Consider the following 24,689-nt stretch of genomic DNA (forward strand, 5'->3'; position numbering starts at 1 on the left):
TAGGATAGGAATTGTGCCGACTGCTGAAGCCTGTCGCACTCATCTGGAGCAATGATTAAAGACTGACAGATGAAATGACATGATACTGGAGAGTGTTGCTGGAATAAAAGGTGACAGGGAAAATCGGAGTACACTGAGGAAAACCAGTCCCTCCGCTTTGTCCAGCACAAATCTCACATGGAGTGACCGGGATTTGAACCATGGAACCTCCTGAAGACGAGGTTTGTGACAAACCTACTTTGATAACAAATGATCTAGACGAAAGATCTATTATTTGAAATGCTTCAGGTCTACCATAAGCGAATTCCAGTATTCTGTTGTAGGTACGGAATAACGAACAGTAGGGCCTACAATTCTCACTTCTTCTTCTTCTTCTTCTTCTTCTTCTTCTACCGCTTTTCCCCACACCTGTGGAGTCGTGGGTGCGAACTGCGTCGCACATGTGGATTTGGTCCTGTTTTACGGCCAGATGCCCTTCACTGTTGCGTGTTTCTGTGGTAGTTGGTAGTGTAGCGTGTTGTGTGAATATGAAGAGGGGAGCATTGGGACGGACACAAATACCCAGTCCCCGAGCCAGGAGAATTAATCAGAAGCAATTAAAATCCCCGTCCCGACCGGGAATCGAACCTGGTACCCTCTGAACCGAAGGCCAGTACGCTGACCATTCAGCCAACGAGTAGGACGAACAGTACAATTCTCACATTTCTTATAAAAATACAAGCATACGAACTAGTATCGCAATGGCCTTTTATGCAGGTCTAATTTATAACATTCCAGATTCATTAAAACATGCGTGCAGGTATCAAGATCAACTAAATCACGAACGCAGCAGAGCCAGGGGCGTAGCCAAGAGGGGTTACTGGGAGTTAGACACCTCTCACCACCACCACCACCACCACCACCACCACCACATGGAATTTTTACAAAAGAAAATAAACACAGGCTGATAATAAACAGTGAAAATTCGACTCAATAGGTTGGCTCTTTTGAACCTTCACAGAGACATAACTGTAAAACCAACAGATCTCTTTAATTTATTTTCTAAGAAGCCCCGAAAGTTGGATTTTAGATTTAATCTGAACATACCATTGGCTGTAGAACTGTTGACATTGATCATATTGTCTTGTTCTGTATTTTAATGTAAGATTTTGTCGTTCTGCAATCTGAATATCAACATAATCCACTAGTATCAATGTCATTATAACAACACGCATGTACGCACCACACACGCACTAGCACCTTCATTACGTCCTACCATTATTTTGTAACTAACCCCCCCACCCCCACCCCCACCCCCCGCCAATCGGTCGATCCTGGCTACGCTACTGAGCAGAGCAGTGAGTAAGCAGGTGGTATTATGAAAGAAATGATCACCAAACAGGTGGACTGGGAAAGAAGTGACTGTGGTCTACATGTGGGTTAGCTAGCCCGTGTGTTTCAGATGGTAAAGCGCTGGTCTTCTGAGCCCAAGTTGGCGGGTTCGATTCCGGTTCAGTTGGGTGGTATTTGAAGGTGCTCAGTTACGCAAACCTGGTATCAGTATATTTACCATCCCCCTCCAAACCAAACCCGACGGCACTTAACGCTCTTGAAAGGGCCTTGGCCTGCCCAGCGACCGCTGCTCAACCCGAAGGCCTGCAGATTACGAGGGGTCGGGTAGTCAGCACGACGCACCCTCTCGGCCGTTATCCTGGGCTTTCGAAACCGGGGCCGCCATCTCACCGTCAGATAGCTCCTCAGTTCTAATCACGTAGGCTGAGTGGACCTCGAACCAGCCCTCAGGTCGAGAGAAAAATCCCTGACCTGCCTGGGAATCGAACCCGGGGCCTCCGGGCGAGAGGCAGGCACGCTACCCCTACACCACGGCGCCGGCACCACCCCGAAGGGCCATGGCCTACCATGCGACCTCTGCTCAGCCCAAAAGCCTGCAGATTATGAGATGTCGTGTGGTCAGCACGACGAATCCTCTCGGCCGTTGTTCTTGGATTTCTAGACCGGGCCCGCCATCTCACCGTCAGATAGCTCCTCAATTGTAATCGTGTAGGCTGAGTGGACCTAGAACCATCCCTCAGGTAAAAATCCCTGATGTGGCAGGGAATCGAACCCGGGGCCTCCGGAAAGAGGCAGGCACGCTACCCCTACACCGCGGACCAGATTTACCATCACGTAAAACAATTTGCGTGGGAAAAAATTCGCGGGTGCCTCAGCGTCTGATAGTATGAATGATAAACTGAGATAATGGTAGGTTACGTCTATATTTGTGGAGGCATTGCATAGCAATGAGATGCGCTCTCCTGAACATTCAACAGTGGAAAATATTTAATTCGACAATATTTGATGTGCATATAGGCCTTGTCTGTGTAATAAATAAGTTGAAAATTTTACAATGATATACTGTATATGCTTGTATTAAAGGATATTGAATAGGATCTTCAGATATACTAGAGTGGGATGCTGCAAATCTACAGACTTGGCCGTACGAAATTACAGTAAAAAGGAAACTTGCATCATAATTATCTTAAAGGTGGTGCAAGCCTTTTTAGACATATTGCCAATAGGGGTCAGTTGTATTTACCTTTCTAACCACATATCAGCACTCATACAAGTCTTAAATTTCTGGTAATACCGGGAATCGAACCTTGGTCTCAGAGAACAACAGCTAATAGCGCTAGCAGTCAGTAACTATGGGAGGTCACGCATCTACAGTAAACTCTCCTACATGTTGACTGACTCTCAGTACTTCGCTCCCAACTATCGGGCACATGAGGCGAGCACCTAATCAGCTACGCCGCATTGCCGAATTCTTTCGTCGTAGTGAATAGATTTACTAAAGAGGGAAGAATGGTGGATAGATTACTAAGTATCAGAAATGGTGTAGTGGTAGTGTGATTAGCTCCCCACCCGCGGAGGGACGGGATCGATTCCCGGCTCTGCCACGAAAGTTGAAAAGTGGTACGAGGGCAGGAACGGGGTCCACTCAGCCTCGGGAGGTCAACTGAGTAGAGATGGGTTCGATTCTTTCTTCAGCCATCCTGGAAGTGGTTTTCCGTGGTTTCCCACTTCTCTTCCAGGTAAACGCCTCGATGGTACCTAACTTACGGTCACGGCCGCTTCCTTCCGTCTTCTTTGTCTATCCCTTCCAATCTTCCCACCCCTCTACACGGCCCCTATTCAACCAAGCAGGTGAGGCCGCCTGGGCGAGGTACTAGTCTTCCTCCCCAGCTGTATCCCCCAACCCAAAGTCTCACGTTCCAGGACACTGCCCTTGAGGCGGGAGAGGTGGGATCTCTCACTGAGTCCGAAGGAAAAACCAACCCTGAATTTCCGTGGTTTCCCACATCTCCTCCAGGAAAATGCCGAGATGGTACATAACTTAAGGCCACGGCCGCTTCCTTCCCTCTTCATTGTCTATCCCCTCCGAACTTCCCATCCTCCCCACAAGGCCCCTGTTCAGCACAACAGGCGAGGCCACCCGGGCGAAGTACTGGTACTTCTACCCAGTTTTATCCCCCAGGCTCAATCTCACGCTCCAGGACATTGCTCTTGAGGCGGTAGAGGTGGGAACCCTCGCTGAGTCCAACAGAAAACCAACGCTGGAGGGTAAATGGATTAAGAAGAAAAGAAATGACGTAAGTGGCTGGAACATTGCGATAGAGATTATTTTTTCGGAAGGTAGCTGGAAACTTTCAAAATATAATTTTGTCAATTTGGACTTAAAGTAAGTCACTCTTTATTCATAGAAAGATAGAACCGAGCGAGTTGGGCGTGCGGTTAGGGGCGCGCTGTTGTGAGCTTGCATCCGGGAGGTAGTGGGTTCAAACCCCACTGTCTGCAGTCCTGAAGATGGTTTTCCATGGTTTCCCATTTTCACACCAGGCAAATTCTGGGGTTGTACCGTAATTAAGACCACAACCGCTTCCTTCCCATTTCTAGGACTTTCCTGTCTCATCGTTGCTATAACACCTACTGTATCTGTGTCGGTGCGACGTAAAGCAATTTGTAATTAAAAAGGTAGATAAGAACTATTAAATGTATTTCGACTTTTCAGTGTGTACGGAAAAGCTATGAATTGTGCGGTGGAAAGACTACATGATGAAGCTGCGATGTGAAATTGATGTTATAAGAATGCCAATGCTCTAAGTCTAAATATTCTTAATCAGTCCTTTGTTGTGGATAATTATTTTCAGTCATAATAGAACACTTTGTTAGGCATCTAGATTCTAGACTATAGTCTGTGTCAGATGGGAAGCTGTTTCCGTTAGGGTCATTTTTATAAGTAAAAATATTCTGGCCTGGAGAAAGTGTCCGCCTCTGTGGTGTGGCGGTTAGCGCGATTAGCTGCCATCCCCGGAGGCCCGGGTTCGGTTCCCGGCTCTGCAACGAAAGTTGAAAAGTGGTACGAGGGCAGGAACGGGGTCCACTCAGCCTCGGGAGGTCAACTGAGTAGAGAGGGGTTCGATTCTTTCCTCAGCCATCCTGGAAGTGGTTTTCCGTGGTTTCCCACTTCTCCTCCAGGTAAACGCTTCGATGGTACCTAACTTACGGCCACGGCCGCTTCCTTCCCTCTTCTTTGTCTATCCCTTCCAATCTTCCCACCCCCCTACACGGCCCCTATTCAGCCAAGCAGATGAGGCCGCCTGGGCGAGGTACTAGTCTTCCTCCCTGGGCCGATGACCTCGATGTTAGGCCCCTTTAAACAACAAGCATCATCATCATCATCATCATCATCATCATCATCATCATCATCATCAGTCTTCCTCCCCAGCTGTATCCCCCGACCCAAAGTCTCACGTTCCAGGACACTGCCCTTGAGGCGAAGGAAAAACCAACCCTGGAGGGTAAACAGACTAAGAAAGAAATTTTCTGCCCATTGAGTACGTGGGCCGTCCGCCTCTGTGGTGTAGTGGTTAGTGTGATTAGCTGCCACCCCCGGAGGCCCGCGTTCGATTCCCGGCTCTGCCGCGAAATTTGAAAAGTGGTACAAGGGCTGGAACGGGGTCCACTCAGCCTCGGGAGGTCAAATGAGTAGAGGTGGGTTCGATTCCCACCTCAGCCATCCTAGAAGTGGTTTTCCGTGGTTTCCTACTTCTCCTCCAGGCAAATGCCGGGATAGTACTGTGCCGTTCCATTGTACTGATTGCTAATACTCGGAGTCAAGATGTTTACTATTTACCGCGAATGAAATTAAATAGTACGCATTTAATCGTCAGAAAAATACAAGTTATATGATACAGGTGCAATTCGAATCAGAGTGGCCGTGACCGAGACAAAATACATCTTTTAAAATTGTTAGTACCAACACTGAGAACAAGAGAGAATTGGTTTTTGAGTTTGTGACTGGGCGACACGTCAAAAGTCCATAAATTTCCAGGAGAAGAAGAAGAATTTTTGAGAAGACAGACGAAAGAAAACTGCAGATACAATTTCAAGAAGAGAAGAGTTATTTGGAAGTCAGACAACAAATTAATCTGAAGAAAGTCGAAGGAACAGCAATTATATAGAGCAAAAATAAATCCAATAACCCATGATCTTCAATCACACGGCAATTTCAATGATAAATTCATATTATTTAAGTGGCTTAAGGTGATTGTAGCTAATATAACAAGTTATTAGTCAAATATATAGTCTTTAATGTCTTCTTAATAATAACTTAGGACTAGTACGATATCCACACGTATCGTACAAGTATAATTTAATATTTACGACCGAAAACAAGTTAAATAGAAATTTTCTGCTCATTGAGTACGTGGGCCGTCCGCCTCTGTGGTGTAGTGGTAGAAGGGAAAAGAATAAGCTATTGAACGGACCTGACTTGTATAAAAAAAGGGGGGTCTCGTTAGGAAGCATATTAAGAAAACGCAATCATACTGAAAATACCATTGAATTAAACGAGATAAAGTCACGTCAGACATTTTGAGTAGACGTTATATAAGCCAACATAAAACAAGACAGTAATACAAGAAGGCTTTGCATCTGACAAAATGTTTTCATTAATATTGTTTATGAATCAGTGTTTCCTGAATGCGCAAGAAACCGACGTAATGGACCTGTAAATCGAGAATGGGGTTGACGACCGGAGGAGACCAGCCGATATCACGGGCAGATGAGAGTTCTTTTCCCGCAGAAGAGATGCCAGCTGATCGACCCCGTAACACCAGAGGAGGACCAGTGCAGCTGATGGTGTAGCTGAACCAACATCAATCCCGGCAGACAATACAGAATAAGATAAGTTGTCAGAATATTATCAAGTGAGTTTTATATTTTCTTTGTAGAATGTAGATTATATTTATTTGGAAGGGAATAGGTCGTTATATCTTCATAATATAATTCAATATCGTGTATTTCTTCGCGAGTGATCCAAAAAGTGTCGTATTTAGGAAGGTGATAGGTAGTCTTCAGCATGAATACAGTTTATCTTAAGATAGGGAAGTGACCATATAACAGCATAATGTTACGTCAGCGATATTCAGTCAATCATAATAAACCTTGCCATTAATAGGAATATGTGATGAGAATAAAATGCATTGGATAATATTGAGTTGTAGGATATCAAGTTCGTAAAGATTGATCATTTATCGCCAGTAATAAATCAGAAGAGGTTAAATATGGATGCATATGTATAAATAAGATGCATATTGGTAGAAATGAGAGATAGATGTTGATCCGTGAAATTATATTGTGGTTTTGTGAGAAGTGAATTGAATTATGCGTTATTGTGAATTAAATAAGAAATACTGACATGAGGTGCGGTAAAAATATATAAAAAGAAATATGAGGAAGGAAGTGTGAAATGGTAGAATATTGTTATAGGAAGGAAAGAATTGATGAATTATGTTAAATGTGAAGAAATATGAGGAAGGATTTATATATATTAATAAATAGAGAGTAGTATAGTAGCGCAGACGTGGGTCAATGGTAGATTTTGTGGTGATAGTGATGTTTACGTAATAAATAATCCATTTCACATGGCAAATGGCAACATGATACGGTGCTTACGAGCTATTGATAGGTATTGGTCATCAAAAATAAATCCAATAACCCATGATCTTCCATCACACGGCAATTTCAATGATAAATTCATATTATTTAAGTGGCTTAAGGTGATTGTAGCTAATATAACAAGTTATTAGTGAAATATATAGTCTTTAATGTCTTCTTAATAATAACTTAGGACTAATAAGGACTTAGAATTTTCATCCATGGTATTCCCTACAAACCTATACGAGACTGATCGAATTTTATGAGATAATAGACCAGTGTTGCAATTTAATTATGAAGCCACCGTAACTATTTAGGACAATCTCACTCATTTCCAAAGTAGATATTGAATATGTTGACGATTATATTATGATTTAGAAGATATTAAATGATATGTAGCCAATGAATGCTACACAGGAATGAAACTGATCTTATTCTGTATGCGTCTAATTTATGAAGACAGATCAAAGCAATCGTTCTTAATATCAGGAAGCTAGTTCACGAATAAGTGAGACACGTTGTTGTTAAAAAGAATTAATTTAGTTTAACAAGTCCAATCCACGCAGACTTGTAAAATGTGATCCATGTAATTTTAAAATGAAACGTTAAAGCTAAGCTGAATTAACTACCTTTTTCAATAAATATCGTGACAATTTATATGTTAAAAAATATTATTGAACAAATAATTTAAAGGATAATATTTTAATTTCGTCAATAATTTCAAGCTTCAAGCAAATCACATATTTAATTTATACATCATATTTATTTCTTATATAACTTATATTTATATTTTATATTTATTTTATTTATATGTATAACTTACATTTCTTATATAACTTATTATCATTTATAGATTTCGGTATAGTATGTAAGTTATGATTATGGGAGTGTTAAGATATAAACCGATACCGCAATCGATAAGAGATAAAGACGTCTATCAGATTTATCTTGGGTGAATGGAAGCGTTGCGTTGAATAATCCTCTTTGAACTCACGTAAAAAAAGTTACATATTATTTGTTACAAACCCTGAAATGCCTACCGATCCTAACCGGGATTTTTTTCTTTGACGCCAAGAGATTTGGACTCCGGAAACGGCGCAGTGCCTAACTTAAGGCCACGGCCGCTTCCTTCCTTCTTCCTTGTCTATACCTTCCAATCTTCCCCAACAAGGCCCCTGTTCATCATAGCAGGTGAGGCCGCCTGGGCGAGGTACTGGTCATTCTCCCCAGTTGTATTCTCCGACCCAATGTCTCACGCTCCAGGACACTGCCCTTGAGGCGGTATAGGTGGGACCCCACGCTGAGTCCGAGGGAAAAACCAACCATGGAGGGTAAACAGATTAAGAAGAAGAAGAGTACGTGGGCTAATATGATACCTAGGGAAAGGATTTTAAGGTGAAAAGTATGCTCAGAAAAGGGGAAAAAAGGCTCGGAATATACATACAAAAAGGTGCAAAAAAGGTGTTGATGAAATCACTTTATTAAGGTTTAAACCAGTTCCATGAACTTTCTTTATCCCATTTATTAGGTTCTAATAATTAATACATTTGTTATATTGGATTACACACAACATTTCATTGTTTTCTTGGCAGTAAGTTGCTGGCGTCTGGAGCTCAGAAGATCCTTGAAGGATCAATGACGGGAGAACATCAGAGAATGCATAACATTTCACTCAGACTAGCATGAATAATAATAATAATAATAATAATAATAATAATAATAATAATAATAATAATAATAATAATAATAATAATAATAATCCCGAAGGCCCGGGTTCGATTCCCGGATCTGCCACGAAATTTGAAAAGCGGTACGAGGGCTGGAACGGGGTCCACCAACCAGCATTTGCCTGATGTGAAAATGGGAAACCACGGAAATCCATCCTCAGGGCTGCCGACAGTGGGGTTCGAGCCCACTATCTCCCGGATGCAAGCTCACAGCTGCGCGCCCCTAACTGCTCGGCCAACTCACCCGGTAACCTTCGGCTCACCAGGAAATATACTGTACCTTCCGCTATTATATCTGTACCGTGTACTTACCCAATCAAAACATAGATGCACTACAGACTTCAACTTTCTCCCCAAAAACAACAAAAAACTAGTTTTGAAGTCAAACAGAAGTAACTCAAAACCATTTATTCAATTTCCTTTACCAGTTAGCTGATCTCAAGTAAACAAAATTCTGGGGCAAATCCATTGCGTCCGATAATACACTCCTGCGTGAGTAAAACCTACTATATCTTACAACATGTACCATTGTAGTAGTTTAATATTATAAATTATAAATAAATTATTTATGTCTTAGATTGGGAAGGTTGCCTCAGAATAGAGTACCGTACTATCCCACTATTTGTCTGAAGTGGGCATCGGAAAAGCACTTTTAGGGAACCTTCACATAGTTACATGTTCTGCACGTTCGACCATGAGAGTATGACTACACTAAGGAAACGTAACCAAACCGTAGTTTGTATTCATTCACAAGGCCGATATGAGCCAACGCGTGTCCTCTGTCAGGGAAATAAGCTGCAACTCTGAACAGTACGAGAAGAAAGTGAGGTCGAGTACAACTGGAGTCATTTGATGCATAACGTAGACCTTGAATGCTGTGAAGTGTGTAAAGAAACGTAATTCCGTGGGTATATCCATAATGTAAGCCTAAAGTAGTTTCCTTTTTATTTTTGGCAAGTTGCTTTACGTCGCACCGACATATTATTATTATTATTATTATTATTATTATTATTATTATTATTATTATTATTATTATTATTATTATTATTGTCACTTCTTCTTAAAAATCTCAAATACCTATCAGCCAACTACCCAAGGATACTGTACGTTTCTGCTAGCTTCGAATGCAGGAGGGAGTAGCAAATAAACTTCAGCAACATAATTGCTAACTTGGTGCAGCCCTTGTATTCCAGAACCTCTGACGAGGGTAGGTGACGTTTGCCGTGAACGGGAATAACTAATCAAAAATCACTTCTTGTCCTAAATGCGTCTTTATTTCTCGAATGAGGAGCCCAGCTTAGAATGGAAGAATTTTGTCTGAAACGTACTAAGGCAGGATGTATCTAAACGTGTGTAACAAACGTCGGAGGGCGATTCCTGAGATAAAGAAAGAATGTCCACATCAACAAATATTGCCCCACAATGAGTTGGTATTGAGGTACAGACGGTGCACATGGCTGCTACTCTACTGACGTTTTTGTCGTTTGTCGTCCGTTTTGTTCACCGACGAGGCCACATTTGGAAGAGATGTCATCATAAACTTGTATAAAATACACACGTGGGCAGTTGAATATCGCCTTTGGCCGCTATTAGCCGTGGGCGACTAGTGGATTTAAGTACCGGGCGATCAGTGGCGCAACTTGTGAATACTTGCTCGGTTCATACCGGGGAATAGTCAGTTGAGAGAATGGCGTCCTACGAAGAACTTCTTCTTCTTGCTTTTCTATTAAAATGGAAAACTCGAAGGGTTAGGAAAGTACGGAAACATCCTATATTTGTTTTTCGGCTGACTAGAGGATTATACTATACATTGTTTGACGATCTAAATGAGGATGATAGTAAATTTTTCAATTACCTGCGCATGTCAAAGTCGTCATTTTGCGAACTGCTTGGCCACATAAAAGAAGAAATAACGGGAAACGACATAGGACTAAACAAGTGTTTCCCAGTTGAGCTGTAATTCACTAATAGAGCCATATAATGGATCAATGGTACCTGTAAATGTAAACGATTATAGAATTTATATGGGCATTACATACTGTATTTCCATATAAGAGTAGTAAACGTTTTATAATACTCACACACCGGGCGAGTTGGCTGTGCGGTTAGGAGCGCGCAGCTGTGAGCTTGCATCCGAGAGATAGTGGGTTCGAATCCCACAGTCGGCAACCCTGAAGATGGTTTTCCGTGGTTTCCCATTTTCACACCAGGCAAATTCTGGGACTGTACCTTAATAAAGGCCACAGCCGCTTCCTTCCAACTCTTTACCCTTTCCTATCCCCTCGTCCCCATAAGACCTATCTGTGTCGGTGCGACGTAAAGCCACTAGCAAAATATATATATAATATGCCTTTGCTGGCGAGATGTAGTGTTTACAGTGCACTATGTCTTCTGGTATGGGCTATATCAAATGTGTTACTTTCATTGACCTGTCACAGTCTCATCCTTGGCTTTGACAATATGAAAGTGACTGAGGTATGAGTGATGCTAGTAATACCATTCCTTATGCAGCCAGTCCCTGTTATGAATGGTGTGAAAATATCGCTCGTAGGGTCAGTTGGTGCATACATTTCAGTGGGCTTGGCAGACTGATATGTAAGAGCAACTGCTGGCTCGGTGAGGAAAGCAACGGGAAACTACCTCACTCCTCGTTTCCCTAGTACGCCTCTTCAGTGACGCCTAGGCTATTTATGACAGCTGTTGGCGAAGCTGCAGAGGATCAAACCAGCCTTCGGGCTGATTACCCAACATACAACATATATATAATACTCACCTAAAGTTCTTTAAAATGCTGTTTCAAGAATTCAGTGTTTTTATTTTGTCAGTGTAGGCCTAAGCTTCAGTTCTGGAATCCCAAGTGACCGGTTTTCATTCTAAAAATTTATTTGACTTTCAAATTATTTTGCCATCTCCTTCATTTGCTGTTGTAGTTTATTTGATGTCTCCATGTTCAATAAATAAACTATCACAATAAGTAAAATATTCACTCTGCCACAGCACGAGTCCAAACAAGGTAATGAAGAAAGATAATGGTTAGGTGGATCGCTGATTCAATTGCGTTCCATCGTCCGCATTACGTCAAGCTGGTGTGAGAACACGAACTTGAGTGACGTTTCTGTATGCGCGGGGAGGTACATCCGGCGACTAGTTGCGCCACAAGTCGCCCACGGCTAATAGGCTACATATACTGCAATGCCCCGTCACGCAGTTGAGCAACTAAAAGTCGCCAGAGCAGTTGCCGGCTCAGATGACGGCCGGCAACTAGTTGCTCAGTTGCGCCACTAGTCGCCCGCGGCTAATAGGCTCCATTTGATCCAATGGTCCGTGACTCGCCAGAGCAACTAGTTGCGCCACTAGTCGCCCACGGCTAATAGCGGCCTTTAAGGTTGTGGCTTAACATCAACAACACTTTGGACGCGATGTGTAGTTTGATATTATCCGTCGTCAATTGATCAGAGTGAGACTTAGACGAGTGAGTGAGAACATCATCTTGAGGGACACGCTGCCTGAACATGGTCGGTGGATCAGCTAAAGGAGATTTGCATCTCAGAGAGAACGTTGGGCGAGGAGTAATGCGGTCGCAAGGGACGGCTGAGTTAAGCACACGAATGAGCTGGAAGTGTCAGGTAGAGGAAGTGAGCAGAAGAAGCGAAATGGAACAAGAAGGTGACTCAGAGGCCGCCAGCAGGGAGCGCAGCCGTGGTGACCTTCAGCGACCGGCGAGTGTTGATTCTGAGAGGAAGGACTCAACTCCCAAACACAGGCGCTTGAGCTTGAAGGACTTCTGGTAGAAGACAGATAATTCGAAAAATGCACTTTGTGACAGGGAATGTGTTAGCGCACTAGATGAGAGCTCTGTTGAACTGGGTGTAGCTAGGATTACGAGGAGTAAGACTGCCAGTCAGCAGTCCGAGTGAGATGGTGGGGGGAGGGACTAGAGATGACAATAGGGTGTGTCAATATTGAAGGTTTTAGGAGCAAGTTAGGAAATTAATCTTTCGAAGAGTTGATGGGAAGTTCGCATGTCCTTGCTTTTGTAGAGAGCTGGATTCCACGAGGAAGTAAGATACAATTGAAGAGTTTACATCCTATTCTTAGGCAAAAGCCGAGCCTCGTGGCTCAGACGGCAGCGTGTCGGCCTCTCACCGCTGGGTTCCGTGGTTCAAATCCCGGTCACTCCATGTGAGATTTGTGCTGGACAAAGCGGAGGCGGGACAGGTTTTTCTCCGGGTACTCCTGTTCTCCCTGTCATCTTTCATTCCAGCAACACTCTCCACTATCATTTCATTTCATCTGTCAGTCATTACTCATTTGTCTCAGAGGAGTGCGACAGGCTTCGGCAGCCGGCCCAATTTCTATCCTCGCCGCAAGATGGGGGCTTCAATAATTCCAGTCCTGAGCCGGTCATTGACTGGAACACAGGTTGTAGGTTTGAGTTCGTCTAAGGCAAAAGCATGGAGAGCACGTAGAGGTAGATATCCGGTGGAATAATAGTTATGCTGTGGGAGGAAGTGCAGGATAAAATAGAACATACTGAATCGGAAATAGAGGCTATGGTTTGGTCAAAATCAAAATTTGATTAGGAGAGTGATCGATATTATTACATCGGTTACGTCTACAACTCTCCTGAGGCTTCTTCATTTGCGAAAAGGGGCGTTTAGGATTAGTTGGCACTAGAAATTGATCGGATTCAAAATACTTTTGAAGACGTAGGCATTGTGCTCATAGGAGACTTCAAAACGAGGGTTGCGACCAGAAAACCGTTCTGTGAAAAAAGATGCAGAGAAATATATTCAAAAGTGAGTAAGTCGAGATAAGGGATGTAGTAACAATGGTGAAAAATTGTTAAGAGTTGCGTTGTATTGAAGAACAATATACTTTGAATGGGTGATGGTGTGGGGAAGAAATGGGCAACGTGACATACATAACGGAGACCGGGGGTAGTATGATAGATTTGGTGTTATGTTCCTTATGTGCCTTAACAAACAGCACGAGGATATTCAAAGCATTTGTAAATAAGGAAAAGTTGTTCTAAGTGTTAAGAATATTGAAAAGGAAAGAACTGCTTCACAGTGTAAAAATAAGAAGTCACTAGGAAAATTTTTCAATGTAATTGGGAGAATGAGGACAAATGTACCGAGCTCGATAGCTGCAGCCGCTTAAGTGCGGCCAGTATCCAGTAATCGGGAGATAGTAGGTTCGAACCCCACTGTCGGCAGCCCTGAAAATGGTTTTCCGTGGTTTCCCATTTTCACACCAGGCAAATGCTGGGGCTGTACCTTAATTAAGACCACTGCCGCTTCCTTCCCACTCCTAGCCCTTCCTTTTCCCATCGTCGCCATAAGACCTATCTGTGTCGGTGCGACGTAAAGCAACTAGCAAAAAAAAGGACAAATGTACATAATATGACAGAAAGAGAAATAGGGGCCAGTAATATTAAAAATTAAAAAATATAAACTACGGGAACGTGTTCCTCTAGAAGTTCTCCGCGCCATGTGATTCATTAGCCCCCGCATTTGGTTTGCATAAGAGCCGTTTTTTGGACGCCACCTTCCTACGACAGTCGAAGTCCAGTGCATTGGCCTTCCCGGTCTCCTGACCTTAATTCACAGAAAGTGTATCTGTGGGGATACGTGAAATGTATGATATACGCTACTCCGGTTAACATCAACCTGGAACGATGTATCAATAACGCACGTACAGCTGTTGAGCAAGACCCAGGTATCTTCGAGTGGTTTCGCCAGTCATTGTTGAGGCTACCCATGGCGGATACTTTGAGCATATCACGTGATGTGGCCAATGTACGTCCTGTAACTCCTTCGCATATACATAACTTAGTAATAACGCATTCTAGAACAAAGATAGATAGATAGATAGATAGACAGATAGATAGATAGATGTCACTTATTTATCCTGGCAATATTAGGTACAAATGTTTAGAAACATCCAGTAAATCTCTTTCCCTAGGCCTACAGCTGATCTCTAAGTAAATGAGCTATCGAGCGATTTGGCCGTGCAGTTAGAGTCGCGCAGCTCTGTGAGCTTGCATTTGGGAGATAGCGGGTTCGCATCCCACCATCGGCAGCCCTGGATATATTTTGTCCGTGGTTTCCCATTTTCACACCATGCAAATGCCGGGGCTGCACTTAAATTATGGCCACGGCCACTACTTTCCCAATCCTAGCCCTTTCCCATCCCTCCGTCGGCGAAAACCTTAGAGATGTTAGTGTGACATTAAAACAAGTAGCCAAAAACAATATTTTTGAACTTGTTGCACTATAAAACGACTTGAATCTACAAAGCAAAGATGCAGAGAGTCTCGCAGATTTTTGTGCTGAACTGAAACTATCCATTGACGATATACAAATTTCTGAATATGAAAGCACTGTTCTATTTCACGTTTCTCTGTGGGTCAGTACTTGTTAACAGTTCATTTTGATGAATAAATAGAAGAGTAACTTGCATAGAAACGTATTTGCTGTCCAACTATAATGAGAACCTTCTTCGCATCAAACGTCGCCTTTCTTTTTACATGCCGGGTTCAAATCAAGATGAACGCACGTGAAATTTATGCCGGACAAACTGATATTTCCCCTCATGTCTTCCAGTTTTCGTTGTACGTGTAATTCCAGGAACACTCAGTCAGTCATAGGTCATCGGCCATCGCTCCGAAGGTCGGCAATAGGCTTCGCCAGCTGGCATAGGTCTGGCTGGAACATAGCTATAGGCCGGACATCAAGAGAGGCGGGATGCAGCCGAGAATAGCAAATATCACATTTCAAGATTGTCCCATATTAACATTATGACTAAGGATTACCTCATCCATCTACACTACTTGTAGTTTTGAAAGCTTATTAGCCAACCTCAGTGACGTATCGGATAGTGGTTGGTCTTCTGCTTCCAAGATAGTGGGCTCTATCCCGGCGCCATTTAAGGGTGTAAAACTGTCACAACTCCGTATCGTTGGTTTTCGACACTTTCCCCAACATTATTGTTCAGAACATAGTTCAGAAAAAGTTTCTTCACATTCTGTATTACAAAACGCACTGAAAGGAAAATTTTCATACACGGACTTGTTAAATGAATTTAAACTTTCGTCATTATGTAAAAGAACGAAGATTACGAATTTATGGACAAGACAAACGTTTTATTGTGAACACTCCAAAACAGCGAGCCACAACAATTCTCCAGTAGTTAGAAGGTGTAATCTTTTTAACAAAATTGCTGCATGTAATCAGGGAATTCTCTTCAAGAATTCGTGCTCATATGGAAACTGTAGTTACAGACAGGCAATATCCTCTGAACGAAAATCAAATATTATATAATTATTTTGTAGTTAGTGTAAATAAGAAACGGGTATAACAGATTTTTCTGTTAAAATATTATTTTAGAAAATATTGTATTGCTGTGTAATAAAATTGATATTTATGCTAAATATACTAAATTCGTTGTATTATTTACCATATTTGTTTTTACTTTCTCTTGTTTTGTCACGATACATTTCTAACGCACATTTATCCTTTTCTTTAACAAACAAATCACCATCCCACACGAGAAATCGTAGAACAAAGTAATAATAATAATAATAATTATTATTATTATTATTATTATTATTATTATTATTATTATTTCGTGTGGCTGGTGCAGCCTTTGTAAGGCAGGACCTCCGACGAAGGTGGGCGACGTCTGCCGTGTATAGAAAACTGCGTATAAGTGTTGAGGAGACGTAGTTTAGACATAAATAACAACACAATTACTCACGTTTCATTCGAGAGATCGTCACGCACTATTTCAGGTAGCGTCCCACGGTTTGAAAAAGTCCATATAACATAGAAAGTAAACCACACTGTTTACGATGTGATTATCTAACTAATTATACCGTAGGAAAATATTTTATCTTTCTTCTTTCATAGTAAAAGACTGTCAATCAGCTGTTGTCTTTCTGACCATGGTAATTGTATTAAACATGCTCTGATACTTGTTTCTGTTATGACAGGCAAGAAGTGCAGGTTACTAAACATAAAAGAAAACGGATTTTAGCAACGTGATTATAATCTTCTGTTATAGGTTCATCTTGTGGCTGAACGGTAGAGCAGAATGGACTTTTAAAACATAGCAACATTCTTATTATACATCGTAAATCTATTTCTTCTTCTGAGTCTTTCATTGAGGTCGGAACTTGATGTGGTTTTGGGCCTGTTTTACGACCGGATGCCCTTCCTGACGCCGACCTAAATAGAGGAATGTATTGCAACCATGATGCAACTTCACTCCAATATGGACAAAAGAGTCTGACAAAATGGTCCACCGCCTAAATCAATTTTTAATTAATTATGTGTATGACCGATACGGTCACAGTATTCACCATTGCGTGTTTCTGTAGTGGTTTGTAGTGTAGTGTGTTGTATGTAAATGAAGATGTTAAGAACAGAGAAAATCCATGATATTGAGGACATTTGGTGTTAAATATTGGATTACAGCAATCTACTGCACCTTTTTATGTAGATAAGTGTGTCGTTTAACAGTATTTCTATTGAAATGGTTAATTTTCCATTGAATTAATACTATTCCACTGCAAAAATATGTCTGTTCCTAAAAATATTTCTTGGAAACATTAATAGGTTGGTAAACTTGCCATAGATAGGAAAAATTATTCATTATAATTCAAATGCTTGGGAAAGTTTGGATATATTCCTATGAGATATCTTGACAGTCACAAATATCAGTTGCCTCAACCAAGAATTCTGAACAGCAGGCAACACGTGACATTCAAATAAAATGTAATGAAAGAACCCTTTCTAACGTTGCTTTTGGGAATATAATGACTAGAAAATAACAAGCGGAAAGATTCACAGAAATCAGGCATTAAACGTGAAAGACACAAAAGTGATGTTCTTTTCCTGTCACACCCGTAACCATGCGTAATTATTTTTTTACTGTTCTTAAATCAGTGGTAGGAAACAATTTCATCAGGATATTGAGCAAGTATATCTGTATTGTTTGTAGGTTAGTGAAATAATTTCTTAGCAATTATCACAAATTTTACTGTTGTAACTGTCACACCATGGCCGGACTACACTACAAGGCAGTGGAGATCCGACAACGTCGCTTGGAGTCAAGCCTGTGAAGTGTGACTGTGTTCGTAATTCGTAAACAAATCTAACGTGGTGTGTCATAATATTTTGTGTTGTGTGTGAATTAACTTGATGGCATTGTTTTAAATTCAGAGTATACTGAATATATTTTATGTGTTATAGTTTTAAAAATTAACCTACACGCTATTTGGTATACTGGAACGGCATTAATTTACGGCAAAGGTGAGCTTTCTCATGTTGCAGTATGTATAATAGTGACAATCCCCATACTGTGTTTGTATTTTTCAAATTGCAATAGTTTAAAAGTGCAGCATGATTGTGTTAGTCTATTTTATTTTACGTTGCTCAAGTATGACAACCACAACTAAAGCTAGGCTTAATTTCAGATGCCAAGGCATTGCTGTTTTACAAGGTTTTGAAGCTGAAAAGAAGGTACAGCGTTTGCTAGAATTAAGGTCTGAAAAATATAAAGAAATATCTCTACGCAAGGACATGTTTGAATTAGATTCCGATTCATTGAACATAACTCACAAAACAGACATATGCAGTGAATTTTCCTGTGTGCTAGTTAAAGTAAATGAAATAGAAGTAGACTTCGATAACATGTTTCCTGTCGTTTACATTTCAGGTTATGTACCTTTTAAGCTAGCCAGTAAACTTAATTGCAGATATCGTATCTCAAACTTATCAAATGGGTGGAAAATGACATGTTTAATAACTTAAACAGAGGTGGATTATCAGTCCCATCAGAATTGCTATTAAATGTGTGTACAAGTGTATATAAGATTATGCAGATTTTAATCTCTGAAGAATATGAAGTAGCATTCTTTCGGAGTAAGAATCAGAAGTGTGTACTGATTCAGCTTACAAGGAAAAGTGCAATTGATACAAGGGAGTGCTGCTCATATTGTGAAAAACCTCTATATTAACTTCTCTGCCTATCTTTGCCCTATTTTGCTATCAATCAATCAATCAATCAATCAATCAATCAATCAATCAATCAATCAATCAATCAATCACTACTGATCTGCATTTAGGGCAGTCGCCCAGGTGGCAGATTCCCTATCTGTTGTTTTCCTAGACTTTTCTTAAATGATTGCAAAGAAATTGGAAATTTATTAAACATCTCCCTTGGTAAGTTATTCCAATCCCTAACTCCCCTTCCTATAAACAAATATTTGCCCCAATTTGTCCTCTTGAATTCCAACTTTATCTTCATATTGTGATCTTTCCTACTTTTAAAGACACCATCCAAACTTACTCGTCTACTGATATCCTCCCACGCTATCTCTCCACTGACAGGTCGGAACATACCACTTAGTCGAGCAGCTCGTCTCCTTTCTACCAAGTCTTCCCAGCCCAAACTTTGCAACATTTTTGTAACGCTACTCTTTTGTCGGAAATCGCCCAGAACAAATCGAGCTGCTTTCTTTGGATTTTTCCAGTTTCTGAATCAAGTAATCCTGGTAAGGGTCCCATACACTGGAACCATATTCAAGTTGAGGTCTCACCAGAGACAAATTTGCTCTCTCATTTACATTTTATTTTCATTTTAATATTTTAATCAACAACTACACAAAACATGTTAATGATGCTGATGACATGGTCGAGTAATTATGTTGTAAGTTGATTCCCAATGTTAAAATTGTATTTCCCACATCACTGGCTGTGCAGAAGCGTGTGACTGGGCAAGATATGTCCATGAGCGTACCGCCATGTTGTGGGCGCTTCTCAACTTGACGAGCAGGTCGTATGAAATTCATGCATTAACTTCCATTTCGCACATATGAAAACACCCGCCCTAGTAAATTAATGACAGCCTACACCGACTACCGTGTACACACGCAATAAATATACACAATATCAAGACTGTGGTGATATTAAAAGATACTTCTGTATACAATCTGAACAATCTACACAAATCTTTTGGATAGCCCATAGGTGGCGCACATTAAAAAATAAAATTAAAAAACCTTTAGGAGACTGGATAAAAAGACTGAAAAATACACTACTTCAAAAATAAATATAAATAAATAAATAAATAAATAAATAAATAAATAAATAAATAAATTGAATTTCAGTGCCAAAAAGCAGAAAAAAGCAGTACATGGACCTAGTGGTACCTCAAAAATGATCACGTCGGTCACTTTAATATAAGGGGTCATGTTGTAACCGATTTGTTTGAACATTCGGAACAGATACATGTAACTGAAACCTAGGCTCTACACTTAAACCTTACTGAAAATACGAAGACATGTTCAAATGACAGCAGTCTACAACTTTTAAGTATGATTACATATCGTGAGATAAAAATTGCCTGTCTCTCAGCAGACTGAAGAACACATTAATTAAATATTTATAAACTGCTGTACCGATAGCAATAGTCTTCAATATCAACAAAAAGGAAACCTACGAAATAAAATCTTTCTATGATTCCTCTCTGATAAGTCATTACAGCAAATTTTACCCAATTCTCTGACAGACTGTTTAAAAAGTACATGGCTGAAGAAATCTTTCTAAAACAGATACATTTATTTTTATAATTTTCTGAATATGAAATGCCGATTCCGCGGTGTAGGGGTAGCGTGTCTACCTCTTACCCGGAGGCCTCGGGTTCAATCCCCGGCCAGGTCAGATATTTTTACCTGGATCTGAGGGCTGGTTCGAGGTCCACTCAGCCTACGTGATTACAATTGCTTATGCAACACAGGACGCAATGACTGCTGTTAACAAATTATGTTGGTGTTCTAAAAGGAAGGCTAAATTATGGAGGGGACACGTACTGGCTGTTGTAATAAATATAAAGTCAGAAGAGAGTTCATTGAAATTAAATTTGTTTGGTAATGCAACATTATACTTTTAAGTTTAACCCTTTCCTGATTCCTATCCTTTCCTGTTTGACCAGGCTTGCCTGGGAGGTCCAATGGCGAGAGGATTCATCGTGCTGACCACATGACATCTCATCATATTTTTTTACAATGGGCTTTACGTCGCCCCGACCGTGATGGTGTGTCAGTAACAGAGACGAAAACGCGTTGCTTCTGCGCAGGTGACGTCACGCGGGGAGCACTGCGAGAAACCGGCTCCACGGCCACATGGCTTGCCGCTGTTGTATCTTTTGTGTGATAAACCTGCGTTATCTATTGAAATACGTGCCATATATAATATGAAGCTCTGTTAGTATTCTCGTTAATGTACACGGATCACACTTTTGAGAATGCCGGGCTGTGCAGTAGCAGGTTGTTTAAGCTACTCCAGAAAAACCAAAGGATCAGATATAAAGTATTTTTCATTCCCGGAAAATGAAGACCTTGCCAGACTGTGGGAAAACGCATGTCGGCGCAATAACAAATTTAGTTTGAAACATGGTACGTATTTATAAAATATGATGAATTATTGTCGTTATTCAATACATGCTGTATTAAATTAATACAAAAGTATCTTACTGCTTTAGGTCGAGTTTGCTCGCTTCATTTTGCTACGACGTGCTTTGAAATCCCTCTAAGACAACAACTACTAAATTATTGGAATAAAAACAGCCGTAATTTAAAACCGGATGCAGTTCGCACTAAGAATTTACCACTAGCACGAAATATATTAACTCCTAATAATGACAGGAGGGTTGAGAGGGCAAAACAGAGAAATCGACATACGGATGTAGCGGAGCTTCTAAGATCGCCGACTGCTGATTTGAACAGGTGAGTGAAGAAATACAGTACAATAAATACATGTTTAAATGTAACATTCCCACTTTTTTTTTCAACTGAAAGAATAAATAACGTTTCTATGTTGACTTTAGGGAAGATAGAACTGAAGCAAAGTAGGACTACAATGGTACTAACGAACTGGAAGGTTTGAGAAGCAAGATCTTACTGTTGGAAAGAGAAAATAGTGACTTACGGAAAAAATGTGAACAGCTATTCAAGAATGAAGGGGAATTACTACAACTAAAAAAGGCAAATGACATTTCTGAGAGAATAGCTTCAATATTCGGACATATCTTTTCTCCAAGGCAAATAAAAGTGTTAATGAACCGTGAAAATAAAAGTGAAAGTAAAAGAGTTCGTTGGACTTCAGACGATATAGCAGCAGCGATATCATTGCGAAGTGTTAGCCCAAAAGCATACCGTTACCTAAGAACACATCGTTACCCATTTCCTGCTCCTTCAACATTGTACACATGGGCGGCATGTTTCAATGTAGAACAGGGTTTTACTACGCGATGTGTTTGTTTTAATGAAAACCAAGGCCCAGGAATTAAGTAGTCAGGAGCGTTTAACTGTTCTGGTATTTGATGAAATGTATATATCGAATGAAATTTGCATCGATAAGAAACTGCAACAAAGGGTAGGACCACACAAGACGTGTCAAACTGTCATAGTAAGAGGCTTAGTTAAAATATGGAAACAACCCATCTATTACAAATTTGATCAGGTGATGACACAAGAAATTTTGCGCAAAATACTGGTAGAATTGTACAATATCGGTTTCACTGTTCTTGCCATAAGTTTTGACATGGGTGGTGAGAATATAAAACTTTATTCAGGACTGAACATTGCATACAATAAGCAGTGTTTTATACATCATCCTAGTGAAGAGTCACTGAAAATATTTTTTAATGCAGGTGCGTCGCATTTATTGAAGCTTGTGCGAAATCATCTACTTGATCAAGGTTTCAATGTGAATGGAGCAGTAATAGACAGATCAGCTTTTGAAAAATTGCTGTTCGCATCAAGTAGTGAAATAACACTTGATCACAAGGTTACTAGGTACCATTTAGACGTGTCTGGATTTCAGAGACAAAAGGTACGACCTGCTGCTCAGTTATTGTCTAGGACAGTCTCAAAAGCGATAGAATTATGTGGCAGCCACGGCTTGATGCCAGATATTAACTGGAAACAAGTTGCTCTCCTGGTACAGCTGTTCAATGACTGGTTCGACCTTTTCAATTCGTGGGCAAAATTTGGAGCCCATTCGGGGGTTAATGCTTTTGGCACAGATTTGACAAACCAGACTGCTCTTTTAAGCAAGGTGACGGAACAAGTGTTAGCAATGATTGTTGGAAAGCATACGTCTTTGTTACCCTTCCAGAAAGGAATCCTACTTAACAATGCGTCCCTGATAGAAATGTACCGGTACCTGGTCTCTAAATATAGCGTGGAGTATATATTAACATATCGCTTGAATCAGGACGTTGTTGAAAATTTCTTTTCATATATAAGAGGAATACTTGATGATGATGCTTGTTGTTTTAAGGGGCCTAACATCGAAGGTCATCGGCCCATAAGAGAAATGGGAGGTCCTCATGATCATCCAAGTCCCATGGACTTCAAACATAGATTAAGGTGGTACATTCTGGGTAACATTCTGCTGCTGTGTTTACTCAGAATAAGAACACCGTGGACAACAACGAATCGTGTTTAATTAAACCATTACATGATTGTGACAATTTACGTAATGATGATGACAACGACGACGATTATTGCTTTACACAAACCATGCTGGCTCAGCTAAGCAAAAGCTTGGATGATGAAAACGGACAGAGATACGAAGAAGATGAAATTAATGCTAATATTTTCGTTCAGTCTGAATATCAGAGTGTAAACGAGGTGGACATGGTATATTTTAATATGACTCCAGAACACGCAAATGTGCTTGAAGCTTTTGAAGATAAGCTATCAAAAGAAACAATTACCCGGGAAGGCTTGAAATACATTGCTAGCTATATCGCTCACAAGTTTCGTAACAAGTGTTCCTGCTTAGGCACAATTGTTCACCAGCCAAAAGCAACAAACAAACAACCAGACTGGCTCCAATGTGTGTCAAGAGGAAATTTAATGAGTCCCAGTGGAAGTTACAAATATACTGGAAAAAGAATTTAATGACCTTCACGGTAATTACCTTTGTGGGGAACCCTGCATGTTGGACAAACTGGCAGAAAGAACCATGAAGCAATTTCCGCCAGCAGTGAAAATTCCTCGAGAAGTGATTTTAACCTTAGCGAGCACAAGATCTTATATTCGCTTAAAACAATTAAACAGGAAGAATATTATCTCATATTCACGTAGAAAAACGTCCAAGAAAACGTCAAAAATTACAAACTGCTAGAGCTATAACGCTTATGTATAATGCATTCATTACATAAATTGACAATAGTAACATATTTGAGGTCTCTCGATTGTAAATAAATACATTTTGAACGATGCGCTCTCTTCCTATAAACCCCCCGTGTATTCAAAGATTTTAAAACGATATGCATATCGAAACCTTCCCCGGGATGAGTATACTCTAAATATGAAGTTTGGTTGAGATCTATCCAGCCGTTTCGACGTGATGGTGGAACAGACAGACAGACAGACAGACAGAGAGACAGACAGAGAGACAAACAGACGAACAAACAGACACGAAACGTAAAAACCACCGATTCGGTCTTGAGTTGACCTAAAACGGATAAATATCTGAAAACTTGGCAAAACAAAAGAAATTACAGACAGCGGACCCCCTACAATTTTATTTATATAGATGAAGACCAGGACTGACAAGATTGTAATGAACTTTATTTAGACTTACATTGTCATATTTACTGGAATAACTAATTAAATTTTATTCTTTTATTATAAAGCAAGTGTAAAAAATGGAGAACTTACGACGTACGATACTAATAAATCATTTTTCAGATCACTGATGATAATTTGAAGCAATACCTTACCCTAATATTGAAAGGGTTTTATCAAGCTTTATCAATCATATCTTACGGATTCTAGATCCAGGTTTATCAAATTTGTGATACCGGTACACAGCCTATATGAATAATATGTAGTCGTTTTTAGAACAGCTGTTTAGTTCTAAACAATTATCACCGATAAATTGGAAAAAGGCAAACAAAAAA

The sequence above is a fragment of the Anabrus simplex genome, chromosome 1 (assembly GCF_040414725.1).
Source record: "Anabrus simplex isolate iqAnaSimp1 chromosome 1, ASM4041472v1, whole genome shotgun sequence".
Lineage (NCBI taxonomy): Eukaryota > Metazoa > Arthropoda > Insecta > Orthoptera > Tettigoniidae > Anabrus > Anabrus simplex.